This window comes from Chlamydotis macqueenii, chromosome 1 (assembly GCF_036417535.1).
Source record: "Chlamydotis macqueenii isolate bChlMac1 chromosome 1, bChlMac1.mat, whole genome shotgun sequence".
NCBI classification, from domain to species: Eukaryota; Metazoa; Chordata; class Aves; order Otidiformes; family Otididae; genus Chlamydotis; species Chlamydotis macqueenii.
Genome location: NC_141556.1, coordinates 87,868,328 through 87,881,541, shown reverse-complemented (window position 1 = coordinate 87,881,541; position 13,214 = coordinate 87,868,328).

Sequence of the window (13,214 nt, the reverse complement as noted above, 5' to 3'; positions counted from 1 at the left end):
AATGGGACGAAGGCAGAGGGCCAGGTGCAGCCTGCGCAAAAACTTTCATAGTGTCCCAGATGCTGATAACGTACTGAACGGGGAGGGAGAAACAGAGAGAGAAGCCAGCCTCATCTTCCTGCATGCTCATGGCAGCTCAGGCTGCTGGTCGAAGCCCAAATCAGGTGTTTCCTGGGGTGCGTGAGCAAGGAGACTTTTCTGCAAGCCACTTCAGTCCCCATCTTCCTCCTCTTCCTCTTCCTTCTCCTCCTCTCCCCTCATGCCTGAGGACAGCAAGGGGAGAGGAACCACTTCCATGCCCTTGAGATAAAGAATGCATCCCACTGCTTTCCTGTGATCCTACACCCCACAAAATGACTCCTGCTCCTGTTTTTGTGCTCTGACCTGAGGACCAGCAGGTAGATGGGGGCCATGGCCAGCAGAGAGCCGGTCACAGTAGGGCTCTGCTCTGTCTCCATCAGTTGCCACCAGTGTGGTTGTCTGCAGCCACAGGGTTTGATGCAGGCAGGTGGAGGAGACATGCACCCAGGCAGCTGGCTGAGATGGATGAGGGTCTCTACACAGAGGTGTCGTATGATGCCTTCAAACCCCCCAGCTCTCTGAGGAGCTAGTGGTTGACTTGCAAGGGAAATGCCATGCACCAGCAAAATCCCAAATCTGCTGCTGTATCCCTGGTTCAGCCTGGTGATGGACTGAGCCACCGTCCCAGTGCTGGCCGGAGCAGTGTCCTGCAACGGGGTCCATGGCTCGTGCAGCACCTGCTCCATGCATGACTCTTTAGTGGCCTGGCTGTGCCGTTTCCCAAACCTGAATCCAATCCTCCATGCGCCCAGTGCCACCCACACCCTGGTCTGCTCATGCTCTGCGTCCCACCCTGGGGAGCTTGGGAGTGGCTGGGTGGGGATGTTCCTGTCCACCTTGGAGAAATGATGTGTGGGTGTAGGTGGATTTAGTTACCAGCTTAGGAAGTTTCTGAGCTATTAATTGTCCATCCCAGTAACTGATCTGAAAAATTGGTGCGTGTGGTTCCCAGAGACACTTGCTCCTTTGACAAAGCAGAACAGCTCAACACATGGTCCTACCAAAAGGTCTCTGTGATACCAGGAGGGTTTGTGCCCCTGTGTCTCAGCAGTGCAGCACAGCAAACGAAGCACATAACGTGCTCACTTGCCCCGCCTCTCTGTTTTGCAATGGGAAGGGACTCTTTGAAGAGAAGTCAGAGTTTTTAAGAGACTTCGGCAGCTGTGGATGGCAGTCATGGTGCATCTGATATAGAGTCCACGGTGCTGGCTGAGCCTCTTGGCCACTCTGCCCCATGCTGGGTGCCAGTCCTCCAGTGTTTGCATCTGGGCCAGCACACGGGACCCTGGGAGCTGCCTCTTGGCTTTGCAGGGACCCAGCGCTAAGGGCATGCCGTAACCCCACAGTTCAGTCACTGCCTGCGAGCTCCACAGTGCAAAATGCCTGACAGCCAGCGATCCCTGCGAGGCAGCAGCACACTGGAGATACAGCAGCCAGGTCAGACTAAACATCAGCTGTGCGCAAGGTTGTTGATATCTTGTCCTGGAGGAAAAGATCCTGAAAAGACCTTGAGGAAACAGTGAGGCGAGGCTCTGTGCCAGGATGAGACCCCTTCTCCAGCCACAGTCTTTCTGGAGAGGCCTTTAGTGCATGGATCCAGCCACTGGCAATGCTCACTGCCCCAACACACGTCCCCGGGTTTGAGTGACCTGGGTGTTCATCCCAGAAAGGGGAGGCAAAACAAGCCCTGAGCTTGAGCCATAGCTCAAGAGTCCTGTCGTGTTTTGGGATGCTGCAGAAGCTGCATTCCCAGGGAAGCAGCAGCTGCACCAGCCCCCTCTCCTGAGCACTGGCATCCCAGGCTGTGCCTGCACTGCTTGGGCTGCGGCACCAGCTGGGCAGCCGCCAGCCATTGAACATGCCGGCTCTGCCGAGTGCTGCCAACATTGCTCCTCCAACAGAGCCTGCTGGCTGGGTTTTGTGGGGGCAGGTGCTGCTGGCCAGGGCAATTAGGACTTACAGTTAAAGTAGGCCAAAATAATTTTAAAAAGAGGTCTTCTGAGCTGCTGTGTGCTGCTCCTGGGCTGGAAGAGGTTGGTACAGTCGCAGCAGGATGGGAGATGCTGGGGTGTCAAAGACAAACCGCATGCGGTGCTTTCAGTAAAGGTCTGTGTGTGTCCCTCCAGCCATACTGAAGACCATTCATTACCAGGCAAAACCTGAATTGACCCCATCTTTAGGCATACCCTTGCTACAGTCAGTTGGTTTATGGTTTTTCTAAATGTGTCTTTGCCTCCCTGTTTATTGCCTCCAGTGATTTGCCCTGTAGGGTTTAAGCCCTATGGGTCTATACTTCTCTAAAATGGTGGGCTCAATGTTTTTGGAAGTCTCAATGCAAAATTTCTGACATAAATTAGCCTATTTCATTCTATTTCCAACTTGAAAACTTCCTTTTTCTTGGAAAAGCAGCATTAAAACAGAAAGGAGAGTTGGCATTCCAGTCCATCTTGTGAGAGGGAGGAGGGAGGACAGTTGCTTTATTTGGGGGATGGTTTTTGGTTGTTTGTTTCTTTAGAAGCAGACACAAATATCTGCAACACTGGCAGACCTGAGTTTCTTCTTTTTGTTTGTTCATTTGTTTGGGTTTTTTTTTAGGAAATTAAGTCTTGATTGCTCTCTTTTTTTTCTGGAAGATTTTGCCTGGTACCAGTGATGTAGAAGATGGATTTGACACAACCAAAGCAAGGGGGAAAAAAACCAAGAGTAACCAAGAGGCTACAAAAATATTTTTAGTTAATCAAATGATTCAAAACATACCTGTTTTATGTTGATTCTTTTTAGCAGCCATTTGTCTCCAGATGTCTGGCAAGTGGTTGGAAGAAGCATTTTATGTGAATATTCAAAGAGTGGTTGCTGCTTCAGCTAGCAAGGGAGAAGGTTTCCATCTCTGTTTATCTCTAGCCAGCCACCTTCCTGCGGGAAACAGGAGGGGGAGACAGGAGACGTTAGGGAAAGCGGGTCATGCAAAGAGAACCCGATTCAGAATTAAAAAGCAAATCTATGACTTAAAAAAAGGACCAAAACCCAAACCAACCTCTTCTTGGCTACCTTGGGGTTTTATAGACCAGAAAACAAAAGCCCAACAACAAAAACTTGCACAAAGCCATAAATTGCCTATTCCTGCTCTTGGGCTTGGAAGAAAAAGATGTAATTGCATTTGCATGCCATAGGCCCAACAGCTTGAGCAGACAGCTGCGAAAGTCTGACCACCACGGGGCTTTGTGTGGCCCATTCCCACCACCCTCCGCAGCTCGGTGCCTCACTGCAGCACAGAGTTGCCCTGGGTGCGAGGCTGGTGAGTGAGCATGCCCGGGCTCAGGGTCATCCCTATCAGTTCTGCCCCGCCGGAGCAGTGCTGTGGGGGCAGCTGCTTGGCTTCCCTCCGCCTCAGCCCTGGGGCTGCTGGCCCCGAGGCCCAGCCACACCAAAGTCCATTCCTGGCCGGCACCATGGCTCCCCAAACCCAGACAGCTTACTGCTGGGACGGGGATGACGGACCAAATTCAGGACCACAGTTTCTCATTCACTGTGCTGACACAACTGGTGTCCTTAGTAAACAACTGATTTTGTGACAATTTTTTTTCCTTTTTTTTTTTTTTTTCTCTCCAGACTAGAAAGTCAAACCTGCTTTACTTGACTTGGAAAGTGGCAAGAATAGGATGGGAGGAAGTTGACTGGATGTGAGCTTTCAAAAAGGTGGCTACCAGTAGGAAAGCAAATGCTAAAGGAACAAAAAAAAAAAAGGTTTAAAAAAGCGAAATATTTAAAATTTAAGGAAAAAAAATCCCATGAGTATCATGTTTTGGGCCATCAAATAACATTCTCAAAGTTTATTCTTTGGTTGAAGAAGACCCTGTGCTTTCTGGTTAGTTTTCTGGACAGTCCCAAGAAGCTGCCCAGGACCTGCCTGGCTGTGCCATAGCTGTGCTGCCAGTGCTGAGCCTGCCTCCACCGCAGGCAGGTCAGTGTCTGTCCCAGGACACAACAGCACGTCAGAGCAGTCACCCACATGACGTCAGGTTCCCTTTTGGGCTCTGGGAAACAAAGCACCCTGTCTCCTCTTTCCTGCCCCTCTCCCACATCTCCCCAAAAGGACCAGGAGAGTTTCTGTGAGCTCTGCAGGCTCCTTGTTGTGTTGCCTGGTCCTGGGGTGAGCAGCTCCAATATCTCCCCCATCCTCCCCAACAATGCTCCCTGTGTGAGGTTACTCAACTGTGCGTATGAAAATAACTCGTATGTCCCAGTTTATTTTTTCTCCTAAGCGGATGAGAGGGTTGGAGGCTGATCAGAGCAGAGGAGTCTCCTGGTGAGTTCATTCTTCAAAAGCTTGGGTGGACTGCTTCTCATTAGGGCTTGTTACAGTGCCAAGAAAAAAGGATCTTTCTCTCTGGATTCATGTGCACATCCCTCTACCGCTGTCCTGGAGCTGCTACAGCTGCTTCTCTCTTGGGATTTGCCAGACACAGCAAACCCTGTGCTGTTTAGACTGCACCAGGTGCTGGCAGCTGGAGGTGGAGGGCTCAGAGCAGTGTGAGGACACAGCTGTGCATTTCTGCTGTGGGCACAGCCCCCAGCTCTCCCACGGTGCCTAGGTGTAGGCAGGTGCTCCATTTGCGGACCTCGTGACACATCAAGGAATGACTGAAGAGTCCAGGGCCCTCCTAAAACAGCTTTGCTTTTCTCCACCCAAAACACCCCAAGCCAAAACCCCAAGAAATATCCAGAGTCAATATGCTTGATTTAATGATGATGGTTTAAAACTGCACCGAGCCATGCTATGGGATGGGATGCTGCTGGAACTGTTTTCTGCTCCTGTTGTCCTTGCTGGTTGCTCCGGGGTTGCAGTGTGTTTTCCTTGGGCCAGCTGATGAGCATTGCCTTGGGCAGGAGGCACATGCAAGACCAGGGAAAGGAAGTAGTCCTCCATCAGAAACCCTTGCTGCTGACTCTTCAACGTATTTTTCCACAGGTGTAGGGACTGTTCCTAGTTCTGCTGCATGCTGCCCATCTAAATCAATAATGTCAGGAGCATAGAATGGTTTGGGTTGGAAGGGACCTTTAAAGGTCATCCCTGCAAGGAGCAGGGACATCATCAACTTGCAATCAGATCAAATAACTTGCAATCAAATCAACTTGCATCCAACAGCACAGTGACATGCCTTTCCAACTCAGGTGTTGGAAAGGTGTTGGATTTTGAGCCTCTTGGAAATGAACTACTGGAGGATGGGGCAGGAGGGAGCAATGGGTTTTGCAGGGGGCAGCTCTAAAGTCTGCTTTTAGTGACTCGCTTTGAAGGCTCATTGCTAATCGTGAAATATTTCTGCACTGTTGCTTCTATAATGACTCTTTAACTAGTTTTGCTCACTAATAATAACTGATGATTGCAGCACATAGAGTGCAGCAGAGAATTTGTCAAATTGCATTAATGGCTCCAAAGGTGCCTAAAAGGGCATCTTGCTCATGGCCTCTCCATCTGCACAAACTCTGCCATTTTCTTTGGGTCTCTGTAGGCTCCGCTGTACAGAGTATCCATCCCATGCCCCTAGGCTCTGCTGTCCCGAGCTGGCACATCAGCAAGTCCCATTGATGGCTGCTACTGCACCAGCCAGGCTGCAGAACATGTCTACATATTGTACTTTGGGATCATCAGTTGTTGGGGTTTAAAATTAGTATTTTTTTTTTAATTCCTGAATTCTAAAATGCTTTGGTATGCTGCTGTAATGGAGTTAGGTTCAAAGAGATGCTCAAGTGCAAACAAAGCTACTGAGATACGACATGGAACATTTCCCTTTAATGTAACTAGTTAATCGGGATGTGCCAAAAGAAGCTCTCCTAGTGTTACCATATAATATGTCTGCATTTTTAAAATGCTCTTGTCTGGTCTTATAACATTGCAGCTCTTCTGCTTAGCAGTCTTTCTTATTGCTCTGGACATATAAAAATTCTTGTTTAACATTATCATTCTGACCATGCTGTTGACCATCAGCTGGTCTGCACAATAACATCTCACCAAATTCGTATTTCATATTGACTGCATGTATGAGCTTCTGGATGCGTTTTCATAACAAATTAGAGAGGCTCATGTTCCTGAGATGTCGTACTGTCCAGCTACCTTTGGAAGAGCCCTCTCAAGTCCACTGGGAGCAAAAAAGGGAGGTTGCCCTGGCCTGCAATGCAAAGCACTTCAAGGGAGAGTTTCAGCTATGCCCAGCTGTTTTCTGTCAGTTTTCCCTCCCTTACACACTCAAAGGGTTTGATGGGCTGGTCTGATGAGGCTTTACTTACCGATGGTGGCAGATTCAAGCGATCTCAAGGTGTGAGATTTCTTTCTCCACTCTTCTGTGCTTGAGTAAGCACTTGCCAGCCTGGTTCAGTGACTCCCTTTTGGGATCTCCTGTTGCTGGCTTGTCTCTGGGTCCTTGCAGCTTACTGAGGAGGTGGCCTCAAGACTTTTAGGAACTCCCAAATCCTCATAGGATGTATGTGAGACAGAGGGCAGAGTTTGGCTACACTTATCCTGTTACTGCTTCTGGCTGCTACTGAGAAGAGCAGGTTCATTTGCTACGGATGCACCTACCCTAAACTGCACCTTCCCTGTTCTTGTGATGTTCAGTAGTGTTAGTCTTTGATATGGAAAGCCACCTTTGAAATACCCTTTCTGGGCAGACAGGGTAACATGTTACTGGCGAATAAGCAAACCTGCTCAGATGATGTAAACACGGCTTTTCTGCCAAACTATTAGCAACGCCTCAGTGTGTCCAAGCTGTTACACCAGCCAGCTGCTGTTATTAACTTTTTAAACCATGCATGGTACGAGCTCCTTACTGCACAAACATTCTGTTCAGAACAAGAAAGAGAATTTGCAACCAGCTCTTTCTAGGAAATTAGCATGGTAAACTGCACGGACAACATCTGGCACGTTCTGCGGGATGTGCACCTAACCCCAGCGCAGGACACTCAAGTACCCGTACATCTGCCAGGTTTCCTGCAGTGTTGCTTTAGGTGTGAGTTTGTTACGGTGTCATGCTAGAAACCAAAGTGGTCCTACCAACAAGACTCAGTTGTGAATGATCTCACTGAGAAAGTAGCTCCACTTAGCACCACAGCCACATTTGAAACTTCACCCCCACCTCTTTCATCAAGCAGAAGGCCAGATTACAGCTCAGTTGCACTGACTACGTGGGACATGGTGTACCCATGTGCCAGGTAAGAGCTGCAGCTTGGGCAGCAGCTCAGGTTTATTGTAACCATGAAGACTCTCCCACCCAAAGCATTCCCCAGTCATGCCCAGGAACCACCTTTCCTGTGTACCAGGCAGACAGGTTTTTATGGGGAAAAGATGCACAACACAGGACATATACTGCTCTGCAACATGCCACACAGTTGGTCCCAGCAGAGGTAAGTACCCTTGTACTTACCAGAGGTAAGTGAAGCCCTCCAGGGCTTCACTAAAAGGTCAGTGATTAAATGAGCCATTCTCCTTATCAACTACTTCAAAATTGCTTTTGCTTTCTGAAAAAAAAACCCAAACAACAACAAAACAAACAACAAAAAACCCCACCAAAACAAAACATCCAGCAAGAGTAAAATGATCATGCTGAGCCTTTCTTAGAATCATAGAACAGTGTGGGTTGGAATGGACCTTCAAATGCCATCTAATCCAACGCCCCTGCAAGGAGCAGGGACACCTTCAACCAGATCAGGTTGTTTAGAGCCTCATCCAACCTGGCCTTGAATGTTTCCAGGGATGGGGCATCCACAACCTCTCTGGGAAACCTGGGCCAGTGTTCTACCACCCTCAGTGTAAAAAAATTTTTCCTGATGTCCAGTCTGAATCTGCTTGCTTCTGTTTTAAAACCATTACCCCTTGTCCTATCACAGCAGGCCCTGCTGAAGAGTCTCTCCCCATCTTTCCTATAAGCCTCCTTTAGGTACTGGAAGACCACTATAAGGTCTCCCCGGAGCCTCCTCTTCTCCAGACTGAACAGCCCCAACTCTCTCAGCCTGTCTTCATAGGAGAGGTGCTCCAGCCCTCTTATCATCTTTGTGGCCCTCCTCTGGACCCTCTCCAACTGGTCCATTTCCTTCTTATGTTGGGGTCTCCAGAGCTGGATGCAGTACTCCAGGTGGGGTCTCATGAGAGCAGACTAGAGGGGCAGAATCACCTCCCTTGACCTGCTGGCCTTGCTGCTTTTGATGCAGCCCAGGATACATTTGGCTTTCTGGGCTGCAAGGGCGCATTGCCTGCTCATGTTGAGCTTCTCATCCACCAGCACTCCCAAGTCCTTCTCCTCAGGGCTGCTCTCAATCCATTCTCCGCCCAGCCTGTATTTGTGCCTGGGATTGCCATGACCCAGGTGCAGGACCTTGCACTTGGCCTTCTTGGCTTTCATAAGCTTTGCACAGGCCCGCCTTTCCAGCCGGTCAAGGTCCCCCTGGATGGCATCCCTCCTCTCCAGCGTGTTGACCGCACCACACAGCTTGGTGTCATCAGCAAACTTGCTGAGAGTGCACTTGATCCGATTGTCCGTGTCACCAACAAAGATGTTAAACAGGGTCAGTCCCTGTTTCTTCTGAGTATCTTTTCTGGCATGCTTTTCATGCCAGTTTCCAGTGAGTTACAGCACCTTCCCAAAGGACTGAGATTAAGCCCATCACATTTTCCCACAGCTTCCTCATTGGGTGATCTGAAAATCACATATATAGTAATTCAACTGCAGACACCAGGCAGAGATTAGTCAGGACCACACTAGCTAACGTGGACACAATGTAGATTTGGTGTGTACACAGGACATATACTGCTCTGCAACATGCCACGCAGTTGGTCCCAGCAGAGATAAGTACGTCACTCCAGGGCATTTGGTGTGTACACCAAATCTCTCCAGACCATCCCTCCAGGACCTGGCTCAGGCTACTCATGCCATTACTGACTCCCTGGCTACAAAGCCAGATCTCCTTCCTAAAACCAGTTCCACTCAGAAACATCAGCATTGGAGGAGCACACTGAACTGTTGCTCAATGCCTCAGGCAGTCCTCCTCCCACAGCACAGACGTGAGCATTTAACAACCTTCCTCCCTACCTCCAAAAAAGGGGAGAATAAACTCCTCTGGTAGATGGGAGGAATGAAGAGGCGGCTCTGCTGCCCATATCCTTGCTACAGTAAGGTCTTCTTCTCATAACATTTTGGTGAAAGCGCTGAACATGCGACACTGAGTTTTGCTGCTCTTATGCTGACTGCACTACAATCGCAAGCAGTCCTGCCTCATCTGGATGAGGAATCTGGTTTTCAAGGGAAGCACAGCTGAGAAAGGCTTCAAACAGGATCTGATTAGCCAATTAAAAACAGATGCTGTGCTGGCAGACAAGCTGCTGTGGATCATCTCATACAATCCCCTTCCCCTCGTTTTTGTACATAATGTCCTTCCAAGCAAAGCCACCTCTCCCCATAGCTATGTCTAAACTGCATTAGGAATCTTGGCATTTTTTCAGTTATACATGTCGTGACTGGTTTTGCCATTTAAAATACCTCAGAGGGACTGTAGAGGCAAGTAGTTGACTGCTTATCAGAAATCCACCTGGTATTGGAAGGCGGCAGAAGCCATGCTGCCCAGGGCCTGGGGTTGTAGCATTTTAATCTCTGCAGCCCTTAAGTTTTACACAGTACTTTCCCCACTTCTCCTGGAGGAAAGAGCTCCATTTACTCTGGGACCAGAGGTGGAACATCCTCCTCACACACTTGCTTTAGGTTTAAGCATATGAGCTAAGAGGGCTCTGCATCCCAGTACTGAGGCATAGAATATCTTTCTCATTCACTTGAGAAGGAAACAGCACCTTGCAGCAGCAGGTTCGCTCACCTCTCACTCTCCAGTGTGGCTCAGGGCTGCTTTAGCTCGTCCACATCCTCATCTTAGCCTAGTGCAGAGACTGCACTTTGCTGGTCTATGTACTCAATTGTTTATCCCTCTAATTCAGGACTGATTCCTTTCCCATTGGAGACTAAAGAAAATCCAGTAGGCCAGCTGCCTTAGGAGTACATGCTAGGTATTGATGTTCATCCTCCTTGGCACTGGAGGATCACAAATTGAGTTGTTCCAGGTAGACTTCTTACCCTTGTCCCCAAACACAGCTGAAACACTTCCCTTACTCTCACAAGACTGTACTTGCTAACAGAAGTCACTAATAGAAGTTCCTATTTAGTCAGAATCCACATATTCAGGAATTTCTGTAATATGCTTCGAGGTGCAAACAAGTTTCACTGGGTTGGTCAGTCACAGATGTTAACAGGAGATTCATCCCAGAGAGGCCAAGGAGGGGGATAACTCCTTTTGCTCTTGTTTTTCAGTTTGACAGAGAAGGGCTGATATCAGCCTGTTGAACAGCAGAACCATCTAAATTAATTTCACATGGAGTGTCTGGTCTCAGCAGTGGGATGCTAATCCTTTGCAGCACTACAACCGTGTAAGTGCACAGGGACAGACCAGGCAGAAGGCCTCATTCAGAGCAAAGCTGAGACAACAGAGGCATACGTGACAGGAAAAACAAGCTTTTAGGCTACTGCTGGGGAAGAGAAGATGCAGAGAAACTCAGCAGCTCTGTTTTCATTCTAGGGTCTTGTGAGCAGGAGAACACACGAAGAGAAGACTTCTGCTTCAAGCGTATGTGTCAAATTCACACCAGCTCAATGGCCTGTAGAAAGCTGACATTCTGATGTTGCCCACAATTTTTTGCCATTTCCTATTCCCAACAGCATCCGGTTAGGAAACAAGCACAGAACACAACAGGTGGAAGAGAAACAGCCACTAGAAACTTTACCTTTCACTGCCTTGACAATTGCTTCAAACTCTGGCTTGGCCAAACAACAACAGGTAAGCCAAGATACTTTGTGTCACCTGTCCATGGTCTGACATCAGCTTGACAGACTCCGGCTCCTAAGGCATCTAACGGCAGTGTCAGCAAGGGAATAGAGGATGCTTTCAGAACCAGTGCGGCTAACGAGTGCCTAAGCACCACATGCGAGTTTTACTGACAGCAACTGTGTCACTCTACTGTCAACATCACACAGGGAGTTAAGAGTGGTAATAACGATGCTCGTAATTATGCTAATACACTTCCCTACAGAGACTCCCCTTTTAAGCCTGCAGATGGTGTGAAATAGCTTTAAGCAAGGCAATAAAGCCTTCATCAGAACTTTTAATTCTGTAGTGACTGCACTGGGTAGAGGTGTTAAAACACATACAGTTAAGATATACACAGACTACCATCCCTGGCCTCTTCAAGAGAAAAGCATTGTATCCACCCTTAACTAGGGCATGCCAGTGTTTATCTCAGCCTAAACCAAATGCAGTTCAGCTGGTTTAATGTCTTTTTTTTTTTTTGCATATTAGAATCAAACAATTAAACATTTTAATAGCAATGAATATCCTGAGCACTTCAACGATTTCATTTTTTTTTCCACTGACACATTACTTTTAAAAGTCTCCATTAAAAAGAAATTGCTAAATTGCCACAACTCTAGACTCACTGGAAAATGCAGGATCTTTGCGGCACAATGCAGGTCTATCTTGCCACTGAGACTTGCGAGACCTGAGTTAAAAAAAAATAAATTTAAAGCAATGCCTTTCAAGGGAAAAATATACACAATAAGATACACAGTGCCAAGATCTCCTTTTTGCTTTGCAAATGCTCTGGAGGCAGATTCGCACTTCACTGAGCCAAGTCCTTTCTTAAAATGACTGGACTGGGGTTTCAAAAACGTGCAGACTGAGTCCTAAGAAGAACTCTTTAGGTTTTATGACTCTGAGCCATCTGTGAGCTAAAAGGACAGAAACCATCTAAAAACCGCGAAGCTAAAAGTGCGGTTTTCACAATACGCTCTGAATCACCTTTAATCTGCCTGTTAAGGGGACACTGGCTGTTCTGCAACAGCCCCACTGAAAATACCACGGGTGTGAAAAACAGCAGATGGTTACTGGGGGTGGAAAGCTATACAAATCGTTAGAGAAGCATGGAAAATTCATTACTGGCTATAAAAGTCACTAGACAAGGGCAGCTGTAAACAGCTAGGTGGAAAGAGGAGGTAAGGACACGTGGTAGCTGCTCTGCATAGACTGCTGCTATTTCCTTCTCAAGAACCACCAGAGAAGTGCTGAAAGAATCACATGTGAATTGCCCATAAGGTGCAACACTCCCAAGTATAACACCAAGGTGGTTTTCCATTGCGCTACAGTTTCCAGCTGTAGCATCACCTTGGATCTGATAATGGAACCACGTACGGACTCTGGGGGACACTTAAAAAGCTAAACCACTTGCTTTTTATATGTTGTACATGCATGGCTGTTAAACCCCAGCCAAGTGATTATCTGAATCTGTAACTGACATACCAACATGCTGAGGATATGTGGAACAAACACAACACTAAGCCAGGAGGCCAAGGTAGGAAAGAAAGAAAACTCAGTGTGGCCCATCTTTCACTGCATGGCTAACCTGCAAAAGCCCTAAATCTCAGACTGCAAACACAAATTATGACATGCAATTAGATGACCAAAACCAAGGGAGGACTTTTTTCCTGTTTATCCCAACAGTTTACAGTATCTCTAAACAGGAGAGAGTTCTATTTCAGTGAACTCAATGGGCATGAATAACTATTGTCTAAGATATCTCATGATGGTTTTTGCTTATGCTTAAAAAAGTTAGTTATTGCAGAAGTGACAGAACACGGAAAACAGAAGTTTGGTAAAAAGAGAAGCAGATACAAGTCAGGGCAGGAAAGCAGCTAGAATGAAAACTTGAAAATCATACCATCATTTTCATATTCAGTACTATTGTGACATTCTTGCTACTAGGAATTCCATCCCTCTGTATCTGGGACTGCCATCCCTGGTTTTGTTTTACAAGGGAGCCTTCTCCCTCTTTTAGCTTTCCACTGGCAAACTGAAAGCTTTTCACCTCCAGTTCCATAAGTACCCTGCAGCTGAGCTCTCTCACACGCATCATGTCTGTCAAAATTAGCGTCAGTGTAACAGGAAATAAAAGGGACACCAGCATCTCCAAGAAACAACCTCTGACACCAGAAGTTGGATTTGGAGTCAAAGTTTCCACCTCCTCTCTACACATACTTCAGGCAGATGGCATT